At 40.9% G+C, this 19,471-nt stretch overlaps 1 pseudogene; it reads right to left on the bottom strand.

The window, feature by feature from the left end:
• Nucleotides 1-2,802: 2,802 nt before the first annotated feature.
• Nucleotides 2,803-19,471, bottom strand: part of LOC135212061 (peroxisomal ATPase PEX1-like) — a 52,194-nt pseudogene continuing 35,525 nt past the window's right edge.

Consider the following 19,471-nt stretch of genomic DNA (forward strand, 5'->3'; position numbering starts at 1 on the left):
CTCTTAACATATCAAGATTGTACCAGATTGGTCTTCGATACCAATATCAAACAAGCTGAAAAATATAAAATCTGAGGTGTACCCATGGGTTTCATCATCTCAAAAAGCAAGATCTAAAGAAGTAATCTGAGTAAGACTGCAAATAGGTTATACTAGATTTTTTCCATGGTCCTCTAATGTCAACTCCACACTCTGACCCAATGAAATGTAACAGATGCCAAGTTCCCATGACTGTCCTGCACTTAACTGTTGAATGCCCAAATTGGAATCAACAGAGACATTTATTTTCGAGACCCAAAAAATGTCCGGATTTCTCGCTGAAGGAAAAAAGTTGGTTAATTCTCATGTCTGTGTGACTATAACCATGAGGAACAAGAATGTAATCAAAGCTGATCCCTGAGAGGTCAACCTCCACAGGAAATGCCTCATTCTCCCCATGTTTTGACTATAATGATTCTTGCCCCCACATACATCCTCATTAACCTTACCAATTAATCCCCGAATTAATCCCCGTCGGGATGCGTCTGAGAGTACCAGCATCTCCGGTAGTGTTCAGCTAAGTGGCACCCTGCAGGTAGTTTATTGGGTCTCTCCAACACTGGAGGTCCTCTCTGAAACTGTCTGTTGACTCAATCAGCTGGTGCCTCAGTGGTGTGATCGGTATGGTGTTGCCGTGTCACCTTGGTGGCCGCGAGTTCGATTCTCGGGCATTCCCACTGAATGTGTGAGAGATGTGTATTTCTGGTGATAGAAGTTTTTCACTCTCGACTTGTTTTTCAGAAGTTACGTAAAGCCCTTGGTCCCGTTGCTGAATAAGCACTGGTTCCATGCAATGTAAAAACACCATGCAAACAAATCAATCAGTGGTTTCCCTCCCAGGATTGGAGGGATCTGAAGTGTGCTCTCTCCCTGAGGCATCAACTTCTCCAAGGAGAACAAGTGTCACAGCAGGACTTGCTACTGTTTTGCTGGTTTGTTGGGGCAACTTGAGGAATGGTTTCGAGATCATCAGAAGGTTGGCAAACCTTGTTTGATGAATATGTCCTCCCCACTTTGGTGTCCATCCTCATCCCCAGGTCTTTGCATAAGGCCAGAACTTCATCCCTGGATGTTCCGCATTGGCGACTGAGGATGCCAGGAACAGCTAGTCGTCCAGATAGTGTTAGAGTCTGATCCCCTTTGTATGTGCCCACAACAATACCAGTTAGAAGACTGGTGAAGGCTTGAGGGGCCATTGCCAGTCTAAAGCAGAGCCCTGAATTGAGGATTGTTTCTTGGGAGGTGAACCGCAGGTACTTGATGGAACCTTTGTGGGTAAGCATCCTGCAGATCTATCAACACCATGTAGCTGTTCTCCCTCATGGAAGCCAAGACTGACTGTGGCATCTGCTGCAAGCTGCACTTCAGGGTTGACTGGTCCATCACCAGGTGCTAACCCCCAGTGCCCCTTCACCTGGTAGGTGGCCTGTAGAACCCCCAGTGAGTAGCTGTCAACTATCTCTAACTGCTTCCTTCTGCTACTGGAACACTTAATGGAAGCTGCTCCTCCACTGAACAGTGAAGGACAACAGGGTGTGATTGCTAGTCCCTATATCCACTCCTCTTTCTCAAGGTACTCTGTCGCACTGTCCTGCTACTACTGCTGGACGAACCACTCCTCCTACTTGTCCCTTAGACCCCCCGAGTCTCTGACATCAAGACAAAGTAAGGCAGGACATCAACGAGACCAGAAAAGATGCAACAAAGGTGACTGAAGGGGAACGACTGCTCACCCTACAGTCTGTCAATTAATGGGACTTCACCAACCTTTCTTTTTCTTGAAAGCTTGTTTGCCACCTTATCAACTTTCCAGGAAGAAGATGATGGAAGTGATGACTGTGAGGATCCTTTGTCTTCCTGGGAGGGATTCCATAAGGTGGATGATGAAGATGAGGGCCCCTCTGAAGTGCTAACCGCCATTTACCGAGGAATCCATCACCTTCCTCTGAATATCCTATGCAATGGGGCCTCCCTCTGGAGGAATGGGCTGATAGCCAACCTGCACACACCACACATGGCCTCTCATGCTCTCTTTATTCCCGCTACAAGATTCAGAGTGCAGATCTACCACAATAGGGGACATAAATTTACTAAAGGGTTTGGTGTTGCCTACATAACAGAAATGAGTTTAATATCCTCCATTATAGCCATCAGAAAACATGCAGAAGGGGGCAATGAAACGTGTGGAAAGTTACACTACACACTAGGTCACTTAAAAGGTCAGCCATGTGGCTGGGTCCCACACAAGGTGAGTTCATGTGACTGGGTTCAAAAACAAAAAGGATCCACCATGTGGCTGGGTCACACAATGGAAAAAGCCATCAAGATGCCTCCCTTCAGCAGCCAAGAAACTATACTCTGCACAGAGGTAACACCTGACTACAGGCACTGGAAGGGCAGATCCCTGCAGTTAAAAGAAACTAGAGCACAAACATGTGACATGCAAAAAAAAACAATTCTCGACTATTGAGATTAATGTCAGCGGACAAACCACATGGTAAGACAGCTGAGAAAAATATGGAAGAACTAACCTAGCTAAGGTCACTAGTAATTTATAGCCCTACCCGACAGGCTTTTGTTTTCTATTTAAGTCTGTGACAACCAAAGTGCACTTTGTGCTGAGTACACCCTCTATGAAAGCATGGGTTCATATTCCCATAGGAACAAACATGTGTTGTATTATTACGAATAAAACTACTTCATTATAACAATAGTAAGCCTTTAATGTCCCTTCATTGTACATAAAATTTGAAGTAATGATTTTCATGCCAATGTAGCTCTCTTCCCTGGAGAGTGTTTCCCAAAATTCGTTTCCCGCTGACTTACTAAAACTTGAATATAATTTGCTCATATTTTTGTCTTTCTACAACTGTGACAGACGGCTTAACTTCCTTGAGGGCAATTTCAAGATGCCTTCTGTAAACTTTAAATGCCTGTTTTTCTGGTTCCTCACTATCTTTGCCAAGGAAACTACTTTCTGAATATTTTATATTTTCATCACTGTCTTGAACATCCAATCATGAATTATCTGCATTTTTCCTTCTCTAATCAAGTTGTTGTAATCTTTTCAACAGAGGGTCCTAGTGGCTCCTCTGGGTTTTCTTCATAAAAATTATTCGATTTCTTTCATGATCTTGTGTCCTGTCTGGCTGTATCACTCTTCATATAAGGCTTCTCCTAAAGCCTCTTGAGCCACTAAAATTTGTGCTGTAGCTAGAAGACTTTGCAAATCTGCTCCTGAATATTTCAGTAGCCTTTGCAAATTCTGTCCAGTCAATTTCTTCTCCGAGCTCAACAGCTTCACTGAGGATTCTTAAAATTTCTTCTCTGTCTGAGAGAGTAGGCATTGGGCAAAAACACACTTATCAAGGCGACCTGCAGAAAAAACATGGATGCAAGATTTAAAATTTATTCAGAAACCAATTTACATAAATAAGGCAGCCTACTACACTACCGATTAATACTATAAATCAATCATTATCCTTGAAACCATTGAAGTTTTTATCACTGTTACTATATAGCAATAAGATAAAAAAATTACACCAAAGGTATATGCTAAATAACTGTACCTGGTCGAAGAAGAGCCTGGATCTATCAAGTCTGGTTCTAGATGTGGCTGCTAAAATAAAATGTAAACCCCAGTGAGTCCTTCTACAACCATCATTTGAGTTAATAATTGGTTCACAACTCTGTCTGTTACACCAGTGCTATCATGGCCACGTCGTGGAGCTATGGATTCAAATTCATCAAAAAACAAGATGCAGGGTTTGGCACTGGATGCTCTGTGGATAATTTTTATCAAAAGTTTGGCTCAGAGAATTCATAAAATGTAATAAAATTCTGACAGTTTAAATATAAATAATCACATTCTCCAATTTAACATACATTCTACACTAATGTTGGGTAATAACATGGAATGTGGGATTAATTAGCAATGTTCATGCTCAATTTACAAAACTCCACAATTTTTCTTACAAGAGAGGATGCTTACCTTTCAAAGGCATCTCTAACAGCTTGTTCACTGGCTCCTTATACTGGCTGGAAAGCAGCTCAGGGCCCTGTAGTGATGAATGAGAGGTAACTTAGAAACTTGCTTAAAGGAAACCATTGGTAAAAAGTAAACTAAAATAAAACTATATATAAATACACAATTTACTTAATATTTTTAACGCAATAAGCTAGGTCCCTATAGAAGCAACAGAATCTGATGGTACATAAAAGCATTATCATCTAAAATTTTCATAAAGTTTGACCCCTCATCTTGTTTGACTTGCTGATCTACTGCTTTGCCTGTACATGAAATAATAAACTACAGACAAAAAAATTACAAATTTAAATTAATTTGTATTTTTCATAGCTAACAAACCGGTAGTCTTAACATAGAATAAATCTTCTGGCGCCAGCTATAAACTGGTAAAAAAAAAATAAACAATAAGAAATGTTTATGCAAGGAATTGGTGGCATCTGGCATCTGTCACAGAGGTAAGATGTGTAAGCGAGCAGCGGCTATCTCTCAACCTCATGATGTATCACTTTTTCTAGCCCAAAGTTAACTGAAAGAGGGGTTGCTAGAAGTGGGCAGTAAATGTTATGACTGCAGGTTTGTTAGTTATGAAAAATACAATTGTTCATATACGAAACACCTTCGGTCTTAATTATTAGGATAAATACTCAGCGCCAGCTGGAAACGGTAAAGTTTAAAATAATTGTGAACGCAAGGGACTATTGGCATCTGTGCTTGGTCACGAGACATGTGGAGCCAACCACATACCCCTCATTAACTTGTGACCCCGTTAGTTATTTTCTTACCGCCTTTATTAAGTAAGGACGTGCTTTGCTCCGTCCTTTTAAAGCCGGTAGTTTGCCCCTGTTGTTTTTCAATTTGTTGTGAACATGAAGCCTTCTCATGCTGCAAGACTTCCTCGATATCACAAGAAAGCAGATAAACGCCTGATATTTTCTTTTTACGGTTTCGACGTCGAGGTACTCATCGTAGTAGTAAGTTGTAGGTGAAGAAACTCTTAAGGTACGGTTTAATTCGTTACCTGTGCTTTGGAATATCACATATTCATATAGATTGCCTGTAATCCAAAGCTTTGATGTATCTAGATGTGCTTTGGAGAGTAATAATGAATAATTGTGCTCCTTTCATTCTTACTTTCATACCATCATCTTTGACAAGATACAAAACTGTACTGCTAGAGGTACTGGATGAGCTACACACAACTTGTTGAGCAGCCACCACTGTACTCAAGAAAAATGTGTTTAAGGACCTATGAGCAACGTCCATCAGGTAGGAAGAAGTGAACATGGTTTGGCGGTGCCAAGAACCAGCATTCAAATTTTATGAACAGATAAGTTCTTATTGAATGTCAAGGAGGAGCTTAGTCCTCTAATGTCATGTGCTCTTGCTTGCATAGTATTGGCAATAGAAACTTATGATGATGAGTAGGCATGCCTAACCATTTCACGAAGCCAAAATGAAATAGTATTCTTGGAACATTTCTTTCTTGATCCAGCCTGTGCTAACAAAGTCTTCGGCACTTCATTGCTATTGAGATATTTTTAGACAGCAATGAGGTACTCAGACAAGAGCAGAGGAACAATTCATCTGGATCGCTATAACAAAATCCCAAGGGACGGGATGGAAAAGAGGGTAAACCTATCTGTCTTCATGCACCAAGGGGTTTGAGTCTAAGTTACGAATTCCACGACAACTGTTTATGATCATTCTCAGGTAAAGGATTGTTTGGGTTGCAGATTGGACATTTGGAATTTCAAATTTATCACAATGCCTAGGCTGTGAAGACATTGGAGAAGATGGTTTCCCATCTCAAATTATCTTTTCCTGAGAACTCGCGAGGACCAGCAGTGATTCAGATGTCTTAGGAGGCAAAATCCTTGATTATGAGCTGATGCTGACAACGGTAAATACTCCCGTGAAAAACTTGGGGAACTGTTGACAGGCCAAAACAAAGGCCTGGATCTGGAGCATCAGTTCTCAGAGACTGAAGCAAAGGGAACTTCCAGGAGGAATGTATAGGGATCTGAAAGAAGCATCTTTCAAATCTATGGTCAGCATGTGGTTGTCGTTTCTGATGACAGCTAAGATTGTTCAAGGAGACTCTTTCTTGAACCTTGTCTTTCTGATAAAGATGTTCAATGTTGATAGATCTATTACTGGCTCAAATTGCCAGTTGCTTTGGGGACTAAGAAGACTTGGCTGTAGAACCCTGGGAAAGGATGCTAACTTGTTCTACAGCTCCCTTCTGCATCATCTTCCTCAATTCTTCTCAGAGAGTCCTGGGCATAAGTTAGGTGAGGGGGAGAGATCCAAAGAGATGAGGAGTGAAGTCAGAAGGGAGTAGATATCCTACTCGAAGAACATCTACCACCAACGCTCTGCTCCATAACTCTGCCATAGCCCAATGGCTTGCCAGGCATTCCCCCACTGGTGGCACATAGTGGGGAGGGCACCCACTCTATCATCTCTGATTTCCCCTAGCCCTGCCCCTATTTCCCTTTACTTTCCGGGTCTGGAAATGAAATGGACATTGTTGGGAAGACTTCTTCAGTTACGAAGCTGGTTTGAAAAATCTTGACAGTAGAAGGTGGTTGTCTTGTAAGCTTCTTGGGAGAGGTTGTGTATTCTGCCTTGCGAAACAGTTAGACAAGAAGGAGCTGCTGCTTTACTTGTAGCCTGTCGTACGAGACGATCATTATTCTTGGCTCGACATCTGTTGACAGCGGCATCTAACTGGTCCCTAAGAAAAAGCAGCTGGGAGTCCAGAATATCACCATTCCTCAGATAGTAAGGAATCAACAAACCGAGCCACTTTGGGGAGGACTGCATCTCTCCCTCATCAGCAGGATATAAGCCCACAAAAATTAGCACACAGATGGGTAAGCTAGGAAATAGTCCTTAGCACCTGATTTTAATATCTGTATTTTCTTGATGAAGGGGAAGAAATCTTGGCCACTGCTTTCAACCACAAATCCAGCCAAGAAACAGTCTGGCAGGCAGAAGATACAGTCGACTCCAAAGCAGCAGTTTCTTGAAACGAAAGTGAAGGACCTTCTGCTCCAACGTGGTCCAAGGTCAAACCAGCTTCACACAGACAGCATCAGAGTGACCTGCTACTCAGAAAAGGCACAAGAGGTGTTAACTAATACTTCCTGTGGCAAGGAAGACGAGGGAGAAATTTGAATGGTCTGCCAGAATAGGGTATCTTTTCCCAAAATCAAATCAGGACTGAATCTGAATGACTGAAACAAGGCAATTCAAAAGATATCTTCAAACCATTCTTGGGTCCCAGCAAGGCTTCTATCTTCCATCCCTGTTGGTGCAATCGTAGAAGTCACGGTCTCCTTAAGGAGATTAGTGAACTCACGAATGAGATCAATAACCTCCACATACGAAGAAAGAAACTCCTGATTCTCCAAATCATCTACTACCTGGAAATAAAGATTTCTGTCTACCTCCACCAAAGGGTCCGCTTGGTTAATAACTGGAGCATAAGATTGGTCAGATCCTAAAACCTTTGCAGGAGCCTGAAGTCCTGATGTAGAAGGAAGAGAAAGGTCTCTTAACACTAGTTCCAGACACAGAAGACCCCTTCTCATAAGATGGGCTTGCATCATCATGAACCCCACGCCAATCGACATAAGAAGGAGATCGACAACTGTGGATGAGGGAGGGTGATTAATGACCACAGACATGGGAGGGTGATCGAAAGCCACAGACGTGGGAGGGCGAACGACAGAGATGAACACAGGACGACGAACGACGGCCATGGTCCGTTCTTGAAGATCTCAATGAGGAACAACATCAAGAATGATGAGATAGTGTGTCAAAAAAAGAACCATGGTTGAAACTATCTCTACGGCAGTGTGTAGATGCACATCTGTCACTATCCACACGGCCGTGTATGAGAGAATAAGGCAACGAATCACGATTCATTCTGGAGACTTTGAACTGGAACAAAGATGTCTGGAAGGCTTAGGCTTCACAGGACTTCCAGGAGGTTGAGCTGAGGTAACATATCTAGCAATCGAACAAGAGCACAAATAATAAGTAATGAGAGGATACACCACTCGGGATTTCTTGATTGGAGCCTTATCATCTTTTCTCCTAGCTTGAACCAGACAAGGAGGAGTGATGGCTTTTATCCAACTGAAATGGGCTATATTCCAAGACCTAATTTTCTCTATACCACAGTGGTAATTTCCTATAATATAAACTATTTCCCAATAATATATATATTATAAAACAATCAAATTTTGGTTGAAATTTTGGCAACTGAAATAGTGATATTTGTTTTGTTTCTTTCTTAGGCTATCTTTCTCCTTGTATGGTTATTTAAAGTTATTTCACATCGACATGAAGTACAAATATTTCTATAAACACACTATTGTACTTCTGCATCATCAATATGTACTGTATTTACTTTTTAAAAAATGTACTGTATTTACCATATAAAAAAAAACATGAACTTCAGCACAACTCATATTTCCTAATGCTCATGGTGTTTTTCACTGCACTAAAACTTCTCTACTTTATTTTACGGTGAAACCAACTAGTACATAGAATGCTTGGATGCACAACAAATGCATAAAAATATATACATACCTAACTTTTGCATAGTCTTACTTATAAACAGAAACCTATAAAGAAATTTCACCAGATGCATAAACGCCACATCAGAGGTAATCGCTATGCTACTAATGTAATATTTGTACGTCCCTTATTAAATCCTATAACTGCAACTCCTTGAAATGACTAAGAAAAATAAAATACGAAAATATACGAAAATATCACATTTTTTAAAGAAAATTGTATTTTTCCTAACTGTACAAAACCTGAGGTCCTTTACATTAGGAATTACTCTCAGTGTAGGCTGGAATATGACTGTTAAATTCTTGAACAAGGTGGTTAGGTAGTAACTACCATCTAATAGGCAGGTGGGCCCACCTGCCCAGATGTAAACACTCCACTTTGCCTTTTGGCCTAGGTTTCACCTTGAGGGTTGGCATGAGGTGGACATTAATGTTAAGGACGTCAGGTTTGTATACTAGTTAGGAAAAATACAATTTAGTTTTAAAAATTGTGATTTGTTCCTACAAGATATACAAACCCTCAGTCCTTTACATTAGGAAGACTCACTGATTTTCCTCATGGTCGTAAGAGCGAGGAGTGCCCCGCCTCTGACAACTAGAAGGGATGGGAAGAATATGGAATTTTTATTCTAAAATTAATTTAATTAATAATAGTTGCCTGTATAATTTTATCTAGGGAGTTGGCATTAGGAGGTGGACCATTAATTGTTAAGGACGTCAGGTTTGTATACTAGTTAGGAAAAATGCAATTTAGTTTTAAAATTGTGATTTTGTTCCTAACAAAGATATACAAACCCCTCAGTCCTTTAACATTAGGAAGACCTCACGATTTTCCTCATGGTCGTAAGGAGCCGAGGAGTGGCCCCCGCCTCTGACAACTAAGGGAAGGGGATGGGAAAGGAATATGGAATTTTTGTATTCTAAAATTAATATTAATAATAGCTTGCCTGTATAATTTATCTAGGGGTTGGCATGAGGTGGTACATTCAATGTTAAGGACGTCAGGTTTTATGATATACTAGTTTAGGAAAATAATAAATTTAGGTTTTAAAAAATTGTTAGATTTGTGTTCCTACAAAGATATACAAAAACCCTCAGTCCTTTACATTAGGAAGACTCACTGATTTTCCTCATGGTCGTAAGAGCGAGGAGTGCCCCGCCTCTGACAACTAGAAGGGATGGGAAGAATATGGAATTTTTATTCTAAAATTAATATTAATAATAGTTGCCTGTATAATTTCTCTAGCCCTAAATCCCAAAAACTGCACCAAAATTTACCACATTGGCAAACCCTGTTACTCCTATTATGTCCGCCAGTTGGCAACGCTGCTGTTGACAGTTACAAAACCTTCCCTCAAAATCAGTTGTGATAGGCAGATTGTGGGGTAGATGGGTGGGACTAGATAAATTATACAGGTAAGTATTATTATTAATTGTAGAATAAAAATGCCATATTAACCCTTAAACGCCGAAGCGGTAAAAAAAAAAATGTCTCCCGTGTGCCGGAGACGTTTCAGAGTGAGCGTGGGAGCGGAAAAAAATATTTTTTCAAAAAAAACAAAAAAATCATAGCGCGCTTAGTTTTGAAGACTAAGAGTTCATTTTGGGCTCCTTTTTTTGTCATTGCCTGAAGTTTAGTATGCAACCATCAGAAATGAAAAAAAATTATCATTATCATATATAAATAAGCGATATATGATAGCGCAAAAACGAAATTTCATATATAATTGTATTCAATTCGCGCTGTGCCACAACGGTTAAAGGTAAACAAGTTACTTTTTTTTCGTTGTAATGTACAGTAAATTGCGATCATTTTGGTATATAACAAATTGTAAAACGATAAAAGCAACACAGAGAAAATATTATCACAAAATAATGCATGAATTCGTAACGCGCGGACGTAAACACATATTTTTTTCAAAAATTCACCATAAATCTAAATATTGTCCTAGAGACTTCCAATTTCTTTCAAAATGAAGGCAAATGATTGAATATTACTATACTGTAAGAATATTAGCTTACAAATGCAGTTTTCGACCATTTTCTGACGAGTTAAAGTTGACCGAATGTAGAATTTTTTTTTTATATTTTTTTTTATATGCAATTATTTCGGAAATAAGAAAAGCTACAACTTTCAAAATATTTTTCGTTTTATTCTACATGAAATGCGCACATTTTCATATATAAAACTCTATGAAATGCCTGATATGAAACGGAGCAAATATTCCGAGAATGGGACTTACGCATTTCGGAGATTTTTGGCGGAGAATCCGCGTGGAGGGAAGGAAAGTTTTTTTTTTAAAATTCACCATAAATTTAAATATTGTGCTAGAGACTTCAAATTTGTTTTCATGATGAAGATAAATGACTGAATATTACTAGACTGTAAGAGTTTTATCTTACAATTGCGTTTTTTTCGACCATTTCGGTAGAGTCAAATTTGACGAACGTGGTTTTTTTTGCTATTTATCGTGATTTATATGCAAATATTTCGAAAATGAGAAAAGCTACAACCTTCAACTATTTTTTGTTGTATTATACATGAAATTGCGCACATTTTCATATATAAAACGTTATGTAACGGCTAATTTAAAATGGTGCAAACATTACCACAATCGCACGTATGATTTTTTCGGAAGAGTTACCGCTTTGCGGACGTAAAGAAAATGTTTTTTTTCATAAATTCACATAAATCGATATTGTGCTAGAGATTCTTCCAATTTGTTGCAAAATGAAGGTAAATGCTTGAATATTACTAGAATATAAGCGTTTGAGCTTTACAATTGCGTTTTCGACCATTTCGGTTAGAGTCAAAATTGACCGAAGGTTGAAAATTTGTCACTTATCATTTTTTATATGAAAATATTTCAAAATTGATAAAAGCTATAACCATGGGTTGTTTTTAGTTGTATTGTGCATGAAATTGCGCACATTTCATATATAAAACTTTATGTAACGGCTAATTTAAAATGGTGCAAAACATTACCACAATCGCATGTATGATTATTTTCGGAAGAGTTACCGTGCGGACGTAAGGAAAAAGTTTTTTCATAAATTCACCATAAATCGAAATATTGTGCTAGAGACTTCCAATTAGTTGCAAAATTAAGTTAAATGATTGAATATTACTAAAATATAAGAGTTTTAGCTTACAATTGCGTTTTTCGACCATTTCGGTAGAGTCAAAGTTGACCGAAGGTTGAAATTTTGGCACTTATCGTTATTTATATGAAAATATCTCAAAACTGATAAAAGCTACAATCATGAGTATTTTTGGTTGTATTCTACATAAAAATGCGCACATTTTCAGTATATAATACTCCATGTAACGGCTAATTTAAAATGGTAAAAAAATTATGTCAAAGTGACAAAATAATTTCAGAGATGTGTCACAGATACTTTTTAGTGCGGCAAGAAAGAAATTCGCGCTTGCGCGCCTGCGTAACGATTGTAAACAAAACAACACCTTGATCCGTGAACTCCCAGCAACCCCCAAGGCGCGTGATTCAAGAGTTTTCGGCTGATAGGCCTAAAAGTATTTTTCCGCGAATTTTTAAAAAAAACTTTTGTATGGTCGACGTAAAATACGTTCAGTCGGCACCCGAGAGACAGTCGACATAAAATATGTCAGTCGGCGTTTAAGGTTTTTTTAATAATAAACATTACCTTCAATATAATTTATCTAGCCCGATTAACCACATTGAAAAGGAGGAGGGAATCTGAGTACAATTTCCCCTTCGGACAGAATAGGACATAAAACAATCATAGAAATATATATCATAGGCAGTTACAAACTCAACCCGAGGTCCAAGATACTAAGAACTCAAAGTCTCCTACCATAATGCCGCAGAACTGCGGTAGTAAAGGACAAGGAGTAAGTGTATAGTCAGTCAGTCTGTACTAAAGTCAGGTGACCGACCAGGTGACCAGTCAGACAAAATGAGGACAGCAAGGCTGCACCCCGATGACTTTATCAAGCACTACAACGACCCCTGCTCTCTCAGGAATGTCTGGCGCCAAGAGAGAGGATCGGTTATTGACAATTCTTACCCTGAAGGATGAGTGCCTGGACTGCCTGGGCAATTCAAAGCTAAGCAAACATTGGAGGTGTATCAACGCAACCCAACGTCGCCAGCAGCGATATCGGCTCATGAGCAACTCCTGACTCGAGCTTTCTGGTGCCAAGAGAAAGGAGCACGGAGCAAAAAGGCGACTCAGTCCCGAAGGACGAGTGCCGGCAGTCCAACCTGGTCTCATGTTAAACGATCATCAGAGGGTGTATCAACGCAACCAACGTTGTCAACAAGAAACTCGCGGTTACTAAATGTCGCCTGATCTCGCCAAGTGTCTGACTCCGAGAAAACAGGTGAGACAAAAAGTAGATGGTGAACGAGTCGCCAGATGACAGCAGACGATTCATCAACTAATTCCCTATCCAGAAGGACAATGGAAGAAGCGTGAGTCGTCAGGACAAGCAAACCAGTGGCTAGTCCTAGGTCAGCATTGACTTTGGGAGAAGCATAGTCACCAGTGCCGACAACCCAGTGGCTAGTCCCATGTCACACTGACAATGGAAGCAGCATGAGTTGTCAAGCAGCTAGTCCTTGTCATCAACAACACCTAAATACCAAACTGCCTAATTCCCATTATAACTAAACCAAAAACTGCCATAAGTTATAATGTAAAAACAAAAAATATATACAACAAAAAAGAAAAAATAATATACAGGTAGCAACCAAACGTAACACAGGAAGACTACCTAATTCTCCTGTCTGACGACCTGTCCTGCCATCACCATCGGGCCTAAGGAACGAAGGTCGCCTAGAACTAGAGAAATATCCCTCAAGTAAAAGGAGGCAAAAAACAGAATTAGAACGCTAAGTTGCCGCCCAAGCACCTTGGTGACCGAGACGTTCTTCATAAAAGCTACTGATGTAGCAACTGCTCTAATACTGTATGCTCTCGGCGTCTGGCCTCACCGGCAGCCAAACCACCAATTTTAATAATAAGATCTCTGAGAAAAAAGGATACACCATTCTTTGATATAGGTCTCTTGACATTTCAGGGTGAAACAAACAGATGACGGGGACAACCCTGAATGTCCTTCGTCCGGCGTAAATAGCATGAGAGCGCCCTAACAGGGCAAAGAACTAATTCCTTATTTAAATTACTGACAAAGTCGACCAGCAACTTCAGCACGAAAGACCTGGGAATGGGGTTATCAGACGATTCAGTCTGCTACAAATTCGGGAAGGTATGACAAAATCATGTCTTGTCCAGATCTAGCACCAGAAAAGTGCTTGCAGTTCACCCACTGTCTTGGCTGTAGTCAGCGAGACAAGGAAGAGTGTCTTAGAAGAGAGGTCCCTAAGCCAGGGTATCTGTCGCACCGTTACCCATGGTGCTGTCGACAGAATTACCTGACGAAGAGCTGAAAATGAATTAAAAAGTGTTAGACATTCTAGTAAAAGCTTCTTCAAAATTCTCTGACAGCTTGTTAAACTTAGCTGAAATGTCTCTATCTAGCTAAACTAAGCTGTAATTTTTCAAACTTTTGTTTCCAACTAGTTTCCATCGCCAAAACCTTTGAATCAACATCAGAAACGACTTCACTATTTACCGGTTGTACAGGTGGCGAAACATCAATTAATTCGGAATCGGAATCACACGATACTGAAACCGAAGAGCCAGAACCATGAGCACACAAATCAAAGAAATCATTAGATACAGGTCTAGCTACCAATTTCTTTTTCTCCTTAATAAATCTGTTACGCTGCAAGATTCTTTGATATTTCATATAGGCTAAGTCGTCAAGTCTTCATCAGACCAAGGCTTACATAGGCTAAGTCACAACGATAAGTCAAGTCACAAACCTGTCCACGACAAAAGCTACAAATGTCATGGGGTTCATACTCCCTGCTACTCATCCTTGTCCCACAAGCCGGGCAATTCCTGATGTTGCTGGCAGAAAGAAGCATCGAATTATCTTGGCAATCCATTTGGAACCTGTTGGGACAGGTCACGTAATTCCGGGTCGCGCAAAAATTCGTAATATAATATAAATACCACAATAGAAATAAAAGTTAATTCACTATTTCGTGGATGTAATACGTGAGTGGTAATTAACATAAAGTCGCATTACATTAACAATTAATGAGAGCTTTAAAGGCACAAAAAGGTTTAGGAAATTTATAAAGAGCGGCCGTGATATAAACAACACGGGCGCTCGTTAACAACTAATTTTGAGGGAAGGTTTTGTAACTGTCAACGGCAGCGTTGCCAACTGGCGGACAGAATAAGAGGTAACAAGGTTGCCAATGTGGTAAATTTTGGTGTGGTTTTTGGGGATTTAGGGCTAGATAAATTATATTAAGGTAAATGTTTATTAATATTTAGAGTCAGAGGCATTAATGCAAAGTTCTGGGAAGGGTTTGTATTACTGCCAGTCTCCTTCCTCCCCCTGCTGAGGAAGGAGTGGATAATAAAAATAGAAAGGAAACTCAATGTGCAAGCTTACCACATCAAACGCCCAAGAGGCAAGTGAAAGTTTGAGTCTTATCTTCAACCTGAAGGAAGAGGAGTAGAAGGACAAGGAGGGGAAGGTAGAAAGCACAGTCACTTGCATCTTTCTTACCTCTAGAGACACACCATAGACAAGATGCAACTTGTCCTCTTGAAGGAGCTGGGTAAGCAAACACAATTTGTGAGCATCCACCACTGGTGCAAGAAAAAGAGGTTCCAAGGACCTGAGGGCAGTCCCGAAGGAGGAAGATATAAATGTCATACTAATGAGAACACATCTATCTTCTGGTCCGACATACTCTTTGGAGTGATGAAAAGTACCAAGCCACTGGCACTGCTTGCTCTCAAAAAGTGTACAGTGGACATATCCAACTGCAGAGGAGTTACTCACGATCTCATAGGACTAGGAGGAAGACATGCCATTAGACATTTCTGCAATGGAAGTCAGCAGTGGATAAAGGTATCGATACTCTATGAAGGATGTCGATCCTTAGTAGGTACAGCAACACATCAACAGTACAAAGTAATGCTTGATCTGGATCAACCAATGCAAAGCGCAGGAGATCATGAAGGATTCGGACTCGTCAACAGATGCAGAATGATTGTGCATCCAAGATGAGTCATGACATGACACCCACCTTTTGAAGGGTGATGTTGAGAACAAACCATGCAAATCTTCTTCGCCAACTATGTTGAGAGATGAGACAATGATTCTCGCAAGGTATGTACACATTAGACAAGAGTCAAATGCCTTCTAGAGACCGAGGTCCCTGTGATGGCAAGACAGACATGTTCATCAGTAGCTGAATCTCAACTAAGGAGAAACAACATTACTTAGTAAATGACCAAGGTGAATGTGGACCTACGTCTTCATAGAAAAAGTTTCGTCGATGACACAAACCAGTAAAGACGGCTCTAATCTCTGGTAACGAAGGCAGAGTCTTTCAGTAATGAAAATACAGGGATTGTACTGCCTGAAGAATTCCTTCTTGTGGTTTGGATCAGGGAGGAACTTTTCTATCTACTCTGGAAGCAGAGTTAGTCAGGCAGGGAAGTGGCAAAGTCTTCCATTATTCATTTTTAATTCGAGGTGAACAAAGAATAATTGAACACCTTACAAATTAGAAAATGTACATGGAAAAAAAAAACTCAACTTGTCTGAAGAAAATTATTCTGCGTCATTGCAGCGGCCGATGGGACAGGTGCAATGGAACAGAAGGCTACAAACTTCTCTTATACTGTGGGGTAAACAGAAAAATGATAATGAGTCTAATGAGATATATCTGTCTGATAACTTTTGCAACAGCGAATGTGGAGCACAAGACATGGGCCTTATGCAAGAATTCCAAGCCAACCAGAAACCTAAGTCTGTGATGGCTGGGCAGAGAGATTCAAATTGGTGGTTAATCCTTGGGAGAGGAGATACAATACTAAGATGAACAGAATCTTGGAGAGAAGGCAGTACTCTGTCCCTTGCTTGACTCATACTGAGTTGCCAGGTAGTGCATTCCATGTTGGAATGCGTTTGGCTTAGAACAATCGAGTCCAAAAACGATACACTCAAGCATCTGCATTTTAACCAAAATGGGAGTGAAAGAAGCCCTATTGTTCGATGCTAATGCAAATGTTGTGGTGTTGTTGGCAAACAATAACACTAGTCATCTCTAAATCAAAACTGGAAACTCTTGAGAGGCCCAAAAGGTTCTCCTGAGTTTCAGGTTAATTAAGAGAAGGTACTATTCATCTCGGTTACATAACAATTATTTTACAGATATGTGCCTATTACTCAGATGAGGAGAACATACTAGTATATTCGTGGGTTCCTATGAACCAAACTCCAGCCTAATTCTTCTTCATTTGAGAGACAAGAATAAGGAGTAGAAGCAGACCTCCTTCATTCTCTAATGAAGAGAGCGAAGGTGAAGCTGTCCCAAAAGGAGACTTCTACGATGATAACAGGACACCGAAGACGACTGGTTCAAGGCGAACTGGTTGTTCCCAAAACAGTAGCACTGGAAAGGCACTCAAACTTCTTGGTGCTATCCACCCTGAACAGACTATCGTATGTTCAGTAAGACCTAAGATTGAACCAAAAACATAGTCTCTTGGATTTTAACTGTGGGGAGTAGACTTTTATAGAGCTCCTCTTATTCTCTTGTTCATCCCAGTGTAACCTAGGAGTAGAGAAACAAAAAAAAGGAGAGGAGGATTGATTGTTCTTGCCTGCTCTTCTCTGAACTTGCGGTGTTCTCGCTCTGTCAAACGGAGCATTCATTTCCTACAACTGTTTTGTTCGCACAAACGGTGAGCGAAAGTTGAGTTGAGTTAAATGAAATAAAGGCTGGCGAGAACTTGCCCCGTCTTGCTATGCATCTATCTTCTCTGTGACCGAAGAAGACTACACTGAAAACCTCCACCTATCTCCTTCATATGCCTTGTCCCAAGGGAGAGCGACATCGATCTTGGTACCTGAAGAATAGCCATTCCTGGCTTTCACAGGTGGGTCCCAGCCACTAACATGGCTCAGTCCCTTCTCTCACCCTACACCACTGCCATGATGGAGAAGACTACCTGTCAGTGACTGGGTGTACAACCCCCAGTTCCATGAGCAGTCTCCTTAGAACCAGAGACAGGAGAACGAACCTGGGTTCAAACTCCTGGGGCTCCCAAGACACTATATTTTGGGGATAGCGTCCTGGTTCCAGCTCCAGAAGGAGCAGGTGAGTCAAAGAGACAGCCAACTGCTCCCTCCCCAGGGAAAGGATGCAGACCCTCAGAAGTCTCGAGGCGAGACTTCTCAGTGGGTGGAGAAACTACCTTCTTCTTCTTAGGCCGTGGAAGAGGGAGGTGAGGAGGCGTCAGATGATGAAGGCGCAGACCCCTGTGAAAACATGTTGCAACACAGGAAGGGAGGGTGCTAAGTCATGGGAAGGGACTTCACTGATCACAAGCAGAGAGTTCGTTCGGTAGAACTGAGCACTCGACTCGGTAGAGCTGGCTGGCAGAGTCTAAGTCGAGTGAGCTGAGCAGATCACCACTACATAATAATGAGTGGTAATCATCAGCAAAGAACTATCACTTCTTCCCAATTAACTGTTCTCCTTTGAGGCCAAAGCTCCAAGAGGAAGAATAAAGAGGGATTCTGTGTCTGCTGTCCTACGTGTTCGGAGCCTAAGGTCCATGATACGAAGATGGTACTTGACCATTCATCTAGAAGGTGTTGCATGCAGTACCATGCTCTGCATAACTCCAAACCAGACTACAGAGCAAACTCATCTGTACTAGTAAAGGCTCATCTAGCTATCCAAGCACTCGAGATAATGAGCGCTAGAATTCGTAAAAATTCCCATGCTAGGCAAGAAACCAGACTCTTGCAAACAATAATAGGGTGAGCCTTACCTCGTCCTGGTTCTTGGCAACATTATGAAGCCAAGCACTCAGCGAGCATCAGCGAAACCAAGGGATCTAGGCGCTCAGCGAGACTCCCAATTATTGTAATAATTATCGAGAATACCTGTTGCCCAGGTGTTTGGAAATCACAGAAAACCAAATCACTCTGAGAACACCAGAAAATCTAAGGAATTTAATCACTTAGCGAGACTCCCGATTTTGGTATTAACAATTATCGGCAATGTCCGTCTCACCCAAGTGTTTGGAAATTACAAAAAACCATAACACTCTGAGAATGTCAGAAATTCCAAGGAATTCAAGCATTCAGCGAGATTCCCAGGTATTGTAACAACAATTACCAGGAATTCTTGTCTCACCTGAGTGTTTGCAGATCATAGAAGACCAAAACACTCGGAGAGTGCTAGAAATTCCAAAGAATTTAAGCACTCAGCGAGATCTGCGAATTTCGTCGAACGCTCATTGGAGAGGGGGCCCTCCTTGACTTCTGTAGAAATCGAGGAGGAACAGGCATATAAACCAGTCCTATATGTGAGTATTTAAGACTGGAATGCGAGTACAATTCAAGAGAACATGCACTTGAGGCTCCCAAAATGCAAGAACCCATGGGGGACTGCGAATTGAAATCCATCCAAAGGACAGAAAGAGCCAGGGAGAACATAGTTTCCAGGTGTTCAAATCCTAGGAATCTAAACACCAGATGTCGAGACGGTGAGAGGTCTCTCTGTCACTGACAGAAGATCCTTGAACAAGGTGGACGTACATCCGGTGGGAACCTAAGATCCTTCTAGGAACGTAGTCCCCCCACGCTGAATCCTGCGGAGAGCACTCTAGCAGAACTAGCAGGAGAAGCAAGTCACAGGCAGCTATCAACCTGTGGTGATAG

This window comes from Macrobrachium nipponense, chromosome 11 (assembly GCF_015104395.2).
Source record: "Macrobrachium nipponense isolate FS-2020 chromosome 11, ASM1510439v2, whole genome shotgun sequence".
Lineage (NCBI taxonomy): Eukaryota > Metazoa > Arthropoda > Malacostraca > Decapoda > Palaemonidae > Macrobrachium > Macrobrachium nipponense.